Source organism: Phyllopteryx taeniolatus, chromosome 10, assembly GCF_024500385.1.
Source record: "Phyllopteryx taeniolatus isolate TA_2022b chromosome 10, UOR_Ptae_1.2, whole genome shotgun sequence".
Taxonomy (NCBI): domain Eukaryota; kingdom Metazoa; phylum Chordata; class Actinopteri; order Syngnathiformes; family Syngnathidae; genus Phyllopteryx; species Phyllopteryx taeniolatus.
In genome coordinates, this window is record NC_084511.1 from 30,944,624 (window position 1) to 30,958,637 (window position 14,014).

Here is a 14,014-nt window from a genome sequence, read left to right on the forward strand (position 1 = left end):
TGCTCCTTCTGCGTGTTGAGGTCGTTTTAACCAAGCTGTTAGTGACTCCTGTTCCTGAAATTTGATTAAATTTCAAAACAAAAGGCCGAAATGCAAAATGTTGCCATAACATCCTTATTTTTCAACGATTATAACTGTTGCTACTTCTGCGTGTTGAGGTTGTTTTAACCAAGCTGTTAATGACTCCTGTTACCCAAATTTGATTAAATTTCAAAATAAAAGGCCGGAATGCAAAATGTTGCCATAACATCCTTATTTTTCAACGCATTATAACTGTTGCTACTTCTGCTGTTGAGGTCGTTTTAACCAAGCTGTGCCGTAACTGCATTTCGGCCTTTTATTTTGAAATGTAACCAAATTTGGGGAACGGAGTCATTTACAGCTTGGTTTAAACAACCTCAACACGCAGAAGTAGCAACAGTTATCTGTTGAAAAAAAAGGAAGTTACAGCAACATTTTTGTATTTTAGCCTTTAATTTTTTTTTTTTTTTTTTAAATTTCATAAAATTTGGAGAGCAGGAGTCATTTACAGCTTGGTTTAAAGGACCTCAACACGCAGAAGTAGCAACAGTTATCTGTTGACAAATAAGGAAGTTACGGCAACATTTTGCATTTCGGCCCTTTATTTAGAAATTTAATCAAATTTGGGGAGCAGGAGTCATTAACAGCTTGGTTTAAACGGCCTCAACACGCAGAAGTAGCAACAGTTATAATCGTTGAAAAATAAGGATGTTATGGCAACATTTTGCATTTCGGCCTTTTATTTTGAAATGTAATCAAATTTGGGGAACAGGAGTCATTAACAGCTTGGTTTAAACGACCTCAACACGCAGAAGGAGCAACAGTTATCCGTTGAAAAATAAGGAAGTTACGGCAATATTTTTCATTTGGGCCTTTTTAGAAATGTAATGAAATTTGGGCAACAGGAGTCATTAACAGCTTGGTTAAAAAAACCTCAACACGCAGAAGTAGTAACAGTTATCCGTGTTAATGACTCCTGTTCCCCAAATTTGATTAAATTTGAAAATAAAAGGCCGAAATGCAACATGTTGCTGTCACTTCCTTATTTTTCAACGGATTATAACTGTTGCTCCTTCTGCGTGTTGAGGTTGTTTTAACCAAGCTGTTAATGACTCCTGTTACCCAAATTTGATAAGATTTCAAAATAAAAGGCCGAAATGCAAAATTTTGCTGTAACTGCTTTATTTGTCAACGATTATAACTGTTGCTACTACTGAGTGTTGAGGTCGTTTAAACCAAGCTGTAAATGACTCCTGCTCTCGAAATGTAATGGAAAAAAAAAAAAGGCCGCAACGCAAAATGTTGCTGTAACTGCCTTATTAACGATTATAACTGTTGCGACTTCTGATTGTTGGTCATTTAAATCAAGCTGTAAATGACTCCTGTTCCCCAAATTTGATTAACTTTAAAAATAAAAGGCGGAAATGCAAAACGTTGCCGTAACTTCCTTATTTTTCAACGCATTATAACTGTTGCTACTTCTGCTGTTGAGGTCGTTTGAACCAAGCTGTGTCGTAACTGCATTTCGGCCTTTTATTTTGAAATGTAATCAAATTTGGGGAACGGAGTCATTAACAGCTTGGTTTAAAGGACCTCAACACGCAGAAGTAGCAACAGTTAGCCGTTGAAAAAAATGAGGAAGTCACAGCAACATTTTTGGATTTCAGCCTTTTTTTTTTTTTTTTTTTTTTTTAAATTTCATAAAATTTGGAGAGTAGGAGTCATTTACAGCTTGGTTTAAAGGACCTCAACATGCAGAAGTAGCAACAGTTATCCGTTGAAAAATAAGGAAGTTACGGCAACATTTTGCATTTCGGCCCTTTATTTCGAAATTTAATCAAATTTGGGGAACAGGAGTCATTAACAGCTTGGTTTAAACGGCCTCAACACGCAGAAATGGCAACAGTTATTATCTGTGTTAATGATTCCTGTTCCCCAAATTTGATAAATTTAAAAATAAATGGCCGAAATGCAAAATGTTGCTGTAACTGCCTTATTTGTCAACGATTATAACTGTTGCTCCTTCTGCGTGTTGAGGTTGTTCTAACCAAGCTGTTAAAGACTACTGTTCCCCAAATTTGATTAAATAAAAAAAGGCCGAAGTGCAAAATTTTGCTGTAACTGCCTTATTTGTCAACGATTATAACTGTTGCTACTTCTGAGTGTTGAGGTCGTTTAAATCGAGCTGTAAATGACTCCTGTTCCCCAAATTTCCAAAAAGGGCAAAATGTTGCTTTAACTGCCTTATTTGTCAATGATTATAACTGTTGCTACTTCTGCATGTTGAGGTTGTTATAACAAAGCTGTTAATGACTCCTGTTCCCCAAATTTGATTAAATTTCAAAATAAAATGCAAAACGTTGCCGTAACTTCCTTATTTTTCAACGGATTATAACTGTTGCTACTTCTGCATGTTGAGGTCGTTTTAACCAAGCTGTGCCGTAACTGCATTTCGGCCTTTTGAAATTTAATCAAATTTGGGGAACAGGAGTCATTAACAGCTTGGTTTAAACGACTTCAACACACAGAAGTAGCAACAGTTATCTGTTGAAAAAAAAAAATAAGGAAGTTACAGCAACATTTTTGCATTTCAGCCTTATTTTTTATTTTTTTTAAATTTCATTAAATTTGGAGAGCAGGAGTCATTTACAGCTTGGTTTAAAGGACCTCAACACGCAGAAGTAGCAACAGTTATCCGTTGAAAAATAAGGAAGTTGCGGCAACATTTAGCATTTCGGCCTTTTGTTTTAAATTCAATCAAATTTGGGGAACAGGAGTCATTTACAGCTTGGTTGAAACGGCCTCAACACGCAGAAGTAGCAACAGTTATCGGTTGAAAAATAAGGAAGTTATGGCAACATTTTTGCATTTCAGCCTTTATTTTTTTGAAATTATTAATATTGGAGAGCAGGAGTCATTTACAGCTTGGTTTAAACGACGTTAACACGCAGAAGTAGCAACAGTTATAATCAGTGTTAATGACTCCTGTTCCCCAAATTTGATAAATTTAAAAATAAATGGCCTAAATCCAAAATGTTGCTGTAACTGCCTTATTTGTCAACGATTATAACTGTTGCTCCTTCTGCGTGTTGGTCGTTCTAACCAAGCTGTTAATGACTCCTGTTTCCCAAATTTTATAAAATTTGAAAAAAAAAGGCCGCATCGCAAAATGTTGCTGTAACTGCCGTATTTGTCAACTATTATAACTGTTGCTACTTCTGAGTGTTGGTCTTTTAAATCAAGCTGTAAATGACTCCTGTTCCCCAAATTTCAAAAAAGGGCAAAATGTTGATTTAACTTCCTTATTTCTCAACGATTATAACTGTTGCTACTTCTGCGTGTTGAGGTCGTTTTAACCAAGCTGTTAATGACTCCTGTTCCCCAAATTTGATTAAATTTCCAAATAAAAGGCCGAAATGCAAAATGTTGCCGTAACTTCCTTATTTTTCAACGGATTATAACTGTTGATAGTTCTGCATGTTGAGGTCGTTTTAACCAAGCTGTGCCATAACTGCATTTGGGCCTTTTATTTTGAAATTTTATAAAATTTGGGGAAAAGGAGTCATTAACAGCTTGTTTAAAACAACCTCAACACGCAGAAGTAGCAACAGTTATCCATTGACAAATAAGGAAGTTATGGCAACATTTTGCATTTCGGCCCTTTATTTTGAAATTTAATCAAATTTGGGGAACAGGAGTCATTAAAAGCTTGGTTTAAACGACCTCAACACGCAGAAGTAGCAACAGTTATCCGTTAAAATAAGGAAGTTACGGCAACATTTTGCATTTCGGCCTTGTTTTTTTTTTAAATCAAATTTGGGGAACAGGAGTAATTAACAGCTTGGTTTAAATGGCCTCAACACGCAGAAGTAGGAAGTTATAATCCGTTGAAAAAAAAGTTACAGCAACATTTTGCATTTCGGCGTTTTAATTAGAAATTTAATCAAATTTGGGGAACAGGAATCATTTACAGCTTGGTTTAAACGACCTCAACACGCAGAAGTAGCAACAGTTATCCGTTGAAAAAAAAGGAAGTTACGGCAACATTTTTGCATTTCAGCCTTTATTTTTTGGAAATTAAATTTGGAGAGCAGGAGTCATTTACAGCTTGGTTTAAACGACCTCAACACGCAGAAGTAGCAACAGTTATAATCCGTGTTAATGACTCCTGTTCCCCAAATTTGATGAAATTTAAAAATAAATGGCCAAAATGCAAAATGTTGCTTTAACTGCCTTATTTGTCAACGATTATAACTGTTGCTACTTCTGCGTGTTGAGGTCGTTTAAATCAAGCTGTAAATGACTCCTGTTCCCCAAATTTAAAAAAAGGGCAGAATGTTGCTTTAACTGCCTTATTTGTCAACGATTATAACTTTTGCTACTTCTGCGTGTTGAGGTTGTTTAAACCAAGCTGTTAATGACTCCGTTCCCCAAATTTGATTTAAATTTCAAAATATAAGGCCGGAATGCAAAATGTTGACTTAGATTGTCCATTTAAACAGCAGCTCCCCCTCTCTCCAAGCCATGCAGTTTGGTTTCAGATCCAAGCATTCCACTGAAATGGCTACATGCCTCTTCATTGAGAAAATAAAATCTTCTCTCGACAAGGGTGGAGATGTAGGGGCGGTGTTCTTGGACCTCAGGAAAGCTTTCGATACAGTAAATCACTGTTCTTCTTACCAAGCTGTCAAAATTAAACTTCTCTCGCAAAGCTGTGAGCTGGATTGAATCATATCTGCATGACTGAACACAATCTGTATCAGTTAACTGCAGATCAGTCTCTTTGGCTAACCTCTGGAGTCCCTAAGGGATCTATATTAGGCCCCCTTTTATTTAGTCTATCAACGATTTGCCCACTGTTTGTTCTGAAACGGTGTGTGTAATGTATGCAGATGACAGTTTTCTTTGTTCATGGTCGGTCCAAAGATACTGTTGCTGCTAAACTCACTAATACAATGTCCTGTGTCACAACTTGGTTGCAGGAGTGCTGTCTACAGCTAAACGTTTGTAAAACTGTAGGCATGTATTTTATTAAAAAAGAGTATCACCTGACCCCAACATACTTGTTAATGGAGAAAAAAATGGAAATTGTCAGCGAATACAAATACCTTAGGTTAATAATACAGTCACAGCTTTCCTTTAAAGCCCATATTGACAAATTGTGTAAAAATATCAAATAAAACCTGGCAAATTTTTGTGCAATTTGAAATGAAATGTCAACTGAAGCGGAAAAAATGTAGTTGCATTCAATGATTCTTAGTCACTTTAACTATTGCATAACCAGTTGGTCCCAGGCTGGTCAGAATGCAAAAAAAAAAACATTGGAAGTTTTGTACAAACAAGTCATTAAAGTGATGGATAAAAACCAAGGCACTATCATCACTGTGCAATTTAAAAAAAAAAATCCAGTATTTTAAACTGGGAACGTCTTCACATATTTGCAGATTTAAGTTTGATTTATAAAGTACTGCAGGATTTGGCCTCAGCGGCTCTGGCTGAGTTCATCAGCCAAAGAAACAGCTCTGACCGTGTCACTCGAGGCTCTGTCAGAGGTGACTATCTTATTCCGCTGCAGAAGCACTTTCAGTAAGTCAGCCTTGTCAGTGAGGAGCGCTGGTGAGTGGAACTCAGTACCTGAGGAGGTTAAACAGCTTACAACATACAAGGCCTTCCCAAAAAAACTGAAAATGTTGCTAGTTAACACCTATAGCTGCCAACAGTAAGACTATTTTATTTTTTCTGATCAAATGATTTGTGGTTTTATTCTCTCAATAGTATAGTAAGTCTTTTATGTATCCTGTATTATATTGTGTTGTAGATGTATTTTACTGCTTTTTTTACATCATGGCCAGGGGAGTACAGATGAAAACTAGCCTTCTGGCTTTTTTTAACCATGTGCTTTATGAAATTGCATTGTCCCCTTCCAAATAAACTGAATAAACTAACACTGATTTAAAAAAAAAAAAAAAAAAAAAAAAAACACAACGCATTATAACTGTTGCTACTTCTGCGTGTTGAGGTCGTTTAAACCAAGCTGTTAATGACTCCTGTTCCCCAAATTTTATTACATTTCAAAATAAAAGGTCAGAATGCAAAATGTCGCCGTAACTTCCTTATTTTTCAACAGATTATAAATGTTGCTACTTCTGCGTGTTGCGGTCGTTTTAACCAAGCTGTTAATGACTCCTGTTCCCCAAATTTGATTACATTTCTAAATAAAAGGCCATAATGCAAAATGTTGCTGTAACTTCCTTATTTTTCAACAATTATAACTGTTGCTACTTCTGCGTGTTGAGGTCGTTAAAACCAAGCTGTGCCGTACCTGCATTTCGGCCTTTTATTTTGAAATTTAATCAAATTTGGGGAACAGAAGTCATTAACACGGATTATAACTGTTGCTCCTTCTGCGTGTTGAGGTTGTTTAAACCAAGCTGTTAATGACTCCTGTTCACCAAATTAAATAAAATTAAAAAAAAAGGCTGAAATGCAAAATGTTGCCGTAACTTCCTTATTTTTCAACGGATTAACTGTTGCTACTTCTGCGTGTTGGGGTCGTTGAAACCAAGCTGTCAATGACTCCTGCTCTCCAAATTTAATAATAAAAAAAAGGCAGAAATGCAAAATGTTGCCGTAACGTCCTTATTTTTCAACGATTATAACTGTTGCTACTTCTGTGTGTTGAGGTTGTTTAAACCAAGCTGTTAATGACTCCTGTTCCCCAAATTTGATGAAATTTCAAAATAAAAGGCCAAAATGCAGTTATGGCACAGCTTGGTTAAAACGAATAACACGCAGAAGTAGCAACAGTAATCCGTTGACAAATGAGGCAGTTACGGCAACATTTCGGCCTTTTATTTTGAAATTTAATCAAATTAGGGGAACAGGAGTCATTAACACGGATTATAACTGTTGCTACTTCTGCGTGTTGAGGTCGTTTATACCAAGCTGTAAATGACCCCTGCTCTCCAAATTTAATAAAATGTAAAAAAAAAAAGGCTGAAATGCAAAATGTTGCCGTAACTTCCTTATTTTTCAACGATTATAACTGTTGCTATTTTGTGTGTTGAGGTTGTTGAAACCAAGCTGTTAATGACTCCTGTTCCCCAAATTTTATTACATTTCAAAATGAAATGCAGTTACGGCACTGCTTGGTTAAAACAACCTCGACACGCAGAAGTAGCAACAGTTATCTGTTGAAAAATAAGGAAGTTACAGTGACATTTTTGCATTTAAGGCTTTTTTTAATTAAAATTTTAAATTTGGAGAGCAGGAGTCGTTAACAGCTTGGTTTAAACGACCTCAACACGCAGAAGTAGCAACAGTTATCCGTTGAAAAATAAGTAACTGCAACATTTTACATTTCGGCTTTTTATTTTTAAATTTAATGAAATTTGGGGAACAGGAGTCATTAACACGGATTCTAACTGTTGGTACTTCTGTGTGTTGGGGTCGTTGAAACCAAGCTGTCAATGACTCCTGCTCTCCAAATTTAATAATAAAAAAAAAAAAAACGCAGAAATGCAAAATGTTGCCGTAACTTCCTTATTTTTCAACGATTATAAAAGTTGCTACTTCTGTGTGTTGAGGTTGTTTAAACCAAGCTGTTAATAACTCCTGTTCCCCAAATTTGATATTTCAAAATAAAAGGCCGAAATGCAGTTACGGCACAGCTTGGTTAAAACGAATAACACGCAGAAGTAGCAACAGTAATCCGTTGACAAATGAGGCAGTTACGGCAACATTTCGGCCTTTTATTTTGAAATTGAATCAAATTAGGGGAACAGGAGTCATTAACACGGATTATAACTGTTGCTACTTCTGCGTGTTGGTCGTTTATACCAAGCTGTAAATGACCCCTGCTCTCCAAATTTAACAAAATAAAAAAAAGAAAAAAAGGCTGAAATGCAAAATGTTGCCGTATCTTCCTTATTTTTCAACGGATTATAACTGTTGCTACTTGTGTGTGTTGAAACCAAGCTGTAAATGACTCCTGCGCTCGAAATTTTATTAAAAAAAAAAAAAAAAAAAAAAAAAAAAAAATGCGCAAATGCAAAATGTTGCCGTAACTTCCTTATTTTTCAACGATTAACTGTTGCTATTTTGTGTTGAGGTCGTTGAAACCAAGCTGTTAATGACTCCTGTTCCCCAAATTTGATTAAATTTCAAAATGAAATGCAGTTACGGCACTTCTTGGTTAAAACGACCTCGACACGCAGAAGTAGCAACAGTTATCCGTTGAAAAATAAGTAACGGCAACATTTAGCATTTCGGCTTTTTATTTTTAAATTTAATCAAATTTGGGGAACAGGAGTCATTAACACGGATTCTAACTGTTGCTACTTCTGCGTGTTGAGGTAGTTTAAACCAAGCTGTAAATGACTCCTGCGCTCGAAATTTTATAAAAAAAAAAAAAAAAAAGGTGCAAATGCAAAATGTTGCTGAAACTTCCTTATTTTTCAACGATTATAACTGTTGCTACTTCTGTGTGTTGAGGTCGTTGAAACCAAGCTGTAAATGACTCCTGCTCTCCAAATTTAATTTAAAAAAAAAAAGGCGCAAATGCGAAATGTTGCCGTATCTTCCTTATTTTTCAATGATTATAACTGTTGCTACTTCTGTGTGTTGAGCTCATTGAAACCAAGCTGTTAATGACTCCTGTTCCCCAAATTTGATTAAATTTCAAAATGAAATGCAGTTACGGCACTGCTTGGTTAAAAATACCTCGACACGCAGAAGTAGCAACAGTTATCTGTTGAAAAATAAGGAAGTTACAGTGAAATTTTAGCATTTAAGGCTTTTTTTTTTTAATTTAAATTTTATAAAATTTGGAGAGCAGGAGTCATTAACAGCTTGGTTTAGACGACGTCAACACGCAGAAGTAGCAACAGTTATGTTTAAAAATAAGTAACGGCAACATTTAGCATTTTGGCTTTTTATTTGTAAATTTAAGTAAATTTGGGGAACAGGAGTCATTAACACGGATTATAACTGTTGCTACTTTTGCGTGTTGACGTCCTTTAAACCAAGCTGTAAATGACTCCTGCTCTCCAAATTTAATGAAATAAAAAAAAAAAATAATAATAATAAGGCTGAAATTCAAAATGTTGCTGTAACTTCCTTATTTTTCAACGATTATAACTGTTGCTACTTCTGTGTGTTGAGGTCATTGAAACCAAGCTGTTAATGACTCCTGTTCCCCAAATTAGATAAAATTTCCAAATGAAATGCAGTTACGGCACTGCTTGGTTAAAACGACCTTGACACGCAGAAGTAGCAACAGTTATCCGTTGAAAAATAAGGAACTTACGGCAACATTTTGCATTACGGCCCTTTTTATTTAGAAATTTAATCAAATTTGGGGAAGAGGAGTCATTAACACGGATTATAAGTGTTTCTCCTTCTGCGTGTTGTTGTTTAAACCAAGCTGTTAATGACTCCTGTTCACCAAATTTAGTAAAATAAAAAAAAAAGGCTGAAATGCACAATGTTGCTGTAATTTCCTTATTTTTCAATGGATTATAACTGTTGCTACTTCTGCGTGTTGGGGTCTTTGAAACAAGCTGTTAATGACTCCTGTTCACCAAATTTAATTAAAAAAAAAAAGGCAGAAATGCAAAATGTTGCCGTAACTTCCTTATTTTTCAACGATTATAACTGTTGCTACTTCTGCGTGTTGAGGTTGTTTAAACCAAGCTGTTAATGACTCCTGTTCCCCAAATTAGATATTTCAAAATAAAAGGCCGAAATGCAGTTACGGTACAGCTTGGTTAAAATGAATAACACGCAGAAGTAGCAACAGTAATCTGTTGACAAATGAGGCAGTCATGGCAACATTTCGGCCTTTTATTTAGAAATGTAATCAAATTAGGGGAACAGGAGTCATTAACACGGATTATAACTCTTGCTACTTCTGCGTGTTGAGGTCGTTTAAACCAAGCTGTAAATGACTCCTGCGCTCGAAATTTTATAAAAAAAAAAAAAAGCGCAAATGCAAAATGTTGCCGTAACTTCCTTATTTTTGAAGGATTATAACTGTTGCTATTTTGTGTGAGGTTGTTGAAACCAAGCTGTTAATGACTCCTGTTCCCCAAATTTGATTACATTTCATAATGAAATGCAGTTAATGCACTGCTTGATTAAAACGACCTCGACACGCAGAAGTAGCAACAGTTATCCGTAGAAAAAATAAGGAAGTTACAGCGACATTTTAGCATTTAAGTTTTTTTTTTTAATTTAAGTTTGGAGAGCAGGAGTCATTAACAGCTTGGTTTAAACGACCTCAACACGCAGAAGTAGCAACAGTTATCTGTTGAAAAATAAGGAAGTTACGGCAATATTTGTCATTTCGGCCTTTTTGGCAATTTAATCAAATTTGGGGAACAGGAGTCATTAACACGGATTATAAGTGTTGCTACTTCTGTGTGTTGAGGTCGTTTAAACCAAGCTGTAAATGACTCCTGCGCTGGAAATGTTATTAAAAAAAAAAAAAAAAAAAAGGTGCAAATGCAAAATGTTGCCGTAACTTCCTTATTTTTCAACGATTATAACTGTTGCTACTTCTGCGTGTTGAGGTTGTTTAAACCAAGCTGTTAATGACTCCTGTTCCCCAAATTTGATAAAATTTCAAAATGAAATGCAGTTATGGCACTGCTTGGTTAAAATGACCTCGACATGCAGAAGTAGCAACAGTTATCTGTTGAAAAATAAGTAACGGCAACATTTAGCATTTTGGCTTATTTGTAAATTTAAGGAAATTTGGGGAACAGGAGTCATTAACACGGATTATAACTGTTGCTACTTTTGCGTGTTGACGTCCTTTAAACCAAGCTGTAAATGACTCCTCCTCTCCAAATTTAATGAAATAAAAAAAAAAATAATAATAATAATAAGGCTGAAATTCAAAATGTTGCTGTAACTTCCTTATTTTTCAACGATTATAACTGTTGCTACTTCTGTGTGTTGAGGTCATTGAAACCAAGCTGTTAATGACTCCTGTTCCCCAAATTTGATTACATTTCTAAATGAAATGCAGTTACGGCACTGCTTGGTTAAAACGACCTAGACACGCAGAAGTAGCAACAGTTATCCGTTGAAAAATAAGGAAGTTACAGCGAAATTTTTGCATGTAAGGCTTTTTTTTTTAAATTAAAATTTTATTAAATTTGGAGAGCAGGAGTCATTGACAGCTTGGTTTAAACGACATGAACACGCAGAAGTAGCAACAGTTATCCGTTGAAAAAGAAGTTACGGCAACATTTTGCATTTTGGTTTTTAATTTTTAAATTTAATCAAATTTGGGGAACAGGAGTCATTAACACGGATTATAACTGTTGATACTTCTGTGTGTTGAGGTCGTTGAAACCAAGCTGTAAATGACTCCTGCTCTCCAAATTTAATAATAAAAAAAAAATAAAGGCTGAAATGCAAAAATGTTGCTGTAACTGCCTTATTTGTCAACGATAACTTGCTACTTCTGCGTGTTGAAGTCGTTTAAAACAAGCTGTGCTGTAACTGCATTTCGGCCTTTTATTTTGAAATTTCATAAAATTTGGGGAACAGGAGTCATTAACAGCTTGGTTTAAAACTACCTCAACACTCAGAAGTAGCAACAGTTGTAATCGTTGAAAAATAAGGAAGTTACGGCAACATTTTGCATTACGGCCTTTTATTTTGAAATGTAATCAAATTTGGGGGAACAGGAGTCATTTACAGCTTGGTTTAAACTAACTCAACACGCAGAAGCAGCAAGTTATAATCTTTGACAAATAAGGCAGTTATGGCAACATTGAGCATTTTGGCCTTTTATTTATAAATTTAATCAAATTTGGGGAACAGGAGTCATTAACGGATTATAATTGTTGCTACTTCTGCGTGTTGAGGTCGTGTTAACCAAGCTGTTAATGACTCCTTTTGCCCAAATTTAAATTTATAAATAAAAGGCCGAGATGCAAAATGTTGCTGTAACTTCCTTATTTTTCAACGATAACTGTTGCTACTTCTGCGTGTTGAGGTTGTTTAAACCAAGCTGTCAATGACTGCTGCTCTCCAAATTTAATAAAATTTAAATAAAAAAAGGCTTAAATGCAATAATGTTGCTGTAACTTCCTTATTTTTGAATGGATAACTGTTGCTACTTCTGCGTGTTGGTCGTTTTTACCAAGCTGTGACGTAGCTGTGTTTTGGCCTTTTATTTAGAAATTTCATCAAATTTGGGGAACAGGAGTCATTAACATCTTGGTTTAAATGACCTCAACACGCAGAAGTAGCAACAGTTATAATCGTTGAAAAATAAGCAAGTTACGGCAACATTTTGTATTTCGGCCTTTATTTGTTATTTAATTTTTTTTTTTTTTAAATTAAATTTGGAGAGCAGGAGTCATTTACAGCTTGGTTTCAACAACCTCAACACGCAGAAGTAGCAACAGTTCTAATCCGTGTTCCTGACTCCTGTTCCCCAAATTTGATTACATTTAAAAAAAAAAAAAAAAAAAAAAAAAGCCGAAGTGCAAAATGTTGCCGTAACATCCTTATTTTTCAACGATTATAACTGTTGCTTCTTCTGCGTGTTGAGGTCGTTTTAACCAAGCTGTTAATGACTCCTGTTACCCAAATTTGATAAAATTTGAAAATAAAAGGCCGAAATGGAAAAAGTTGCTTTAACTGCCTTATTTGTCAACGATTATAACTGTTGCTACTTCTGAGTGTTGGTCATTTAAATCAAGCTGTAAATGACTCTTGTTCCCCAAATTTCCAAAAAGGGCAAAATGTTGCTTTAACTGCCTTATTTGTCAACGATTATAACTGTTGCGACTTCTGTGTGTTGAGGTTGTTTTAACCAAGGTGTAAATGACTCCTGTTCTCCAAATGTAATAAAATTTAACCAAAAAAATGGCCAAAATGCAAACTGTTGCTACTTCTGCGTGTTGGTCGTTTTAATCAAGCTGTGCTGTAACTGCATTTCGGCCTTTTATTTAGAAATTTTATAAAATTTGGGGGAACAGGAGTCATTTACAGCTTGGTTTCAACGACCCCAACACTCAGAAGTAACAACAGTTATTATCCGTTCTAAAATAAGGAAGTTACGGCAACATTTTGCATTTCGGCCTTTTATTTAGAAATTTAATTAAATTTGGAGGAACAGGAGTCAACTGCTTGGTTTAAACTACCTCAACACGCAGAAGTAGCAACAGTTATCGTTGACAAATGAGGCAGTTATGGCAACATTTAGCATTTCGGCCTTTTGAAATTTAATCAAATTTGGGGAACAGGAGTGATTAACACGGATTATAACTGTTGCTACTTCTGTGTGTTGAGGTTGTTTTAACCAAGCTGTTAATGACTCCTTTTCCCCAAATTTGATTACATTTCAAAATAAAAGGCCGAAATGCAGTTACGGCACAGCTTGGTTAAAACGACTTAAACATGCAGAAGTAGCAACAGTTACCTGTTGAAAAATAAGGAAGTCATAGCCACATTTTGGCATTTCAGGTTTTTTTAATGCTAATTTTATAAAATTTGGGGAACAGGAGTCATTTACAGCTTGGTTTAAACGACTTCAACACGCAGAAGTCGCAACAGTTATAAAATAAGGCAGTTCCGGCAACATTATGGCCTTTAATTTAGAAATTTGGGGAACAGGAGTCACTTACAGATTGTTTTAAACAACCTCAACATGCAGAAGTAGCAAGTTATCGTTGACAAATAAGGCAGTTACGGCAACATTTTGGCCTTTTATTTTGAAATGTAATCAAATTTGGGGAACAGGAGTCATTAACACGGATTATCACCGTTGCTACTTGTTCGTGTTGAGGTTGTTGAAACCAAGCTGTAAATGACTCCTGCTCTCCAAATTTAATGAAATAAAAAAAGGAGACGAATACAAAATGTTGCCGTAAGTTCCTTATTTTTCAACGGTTATAAGTGTTGCTACTTCTTTGTGTTGAGGTCGTTTCAACCAAGATGTTAATGACTCCTGTTTGTCAAATTTGATTCA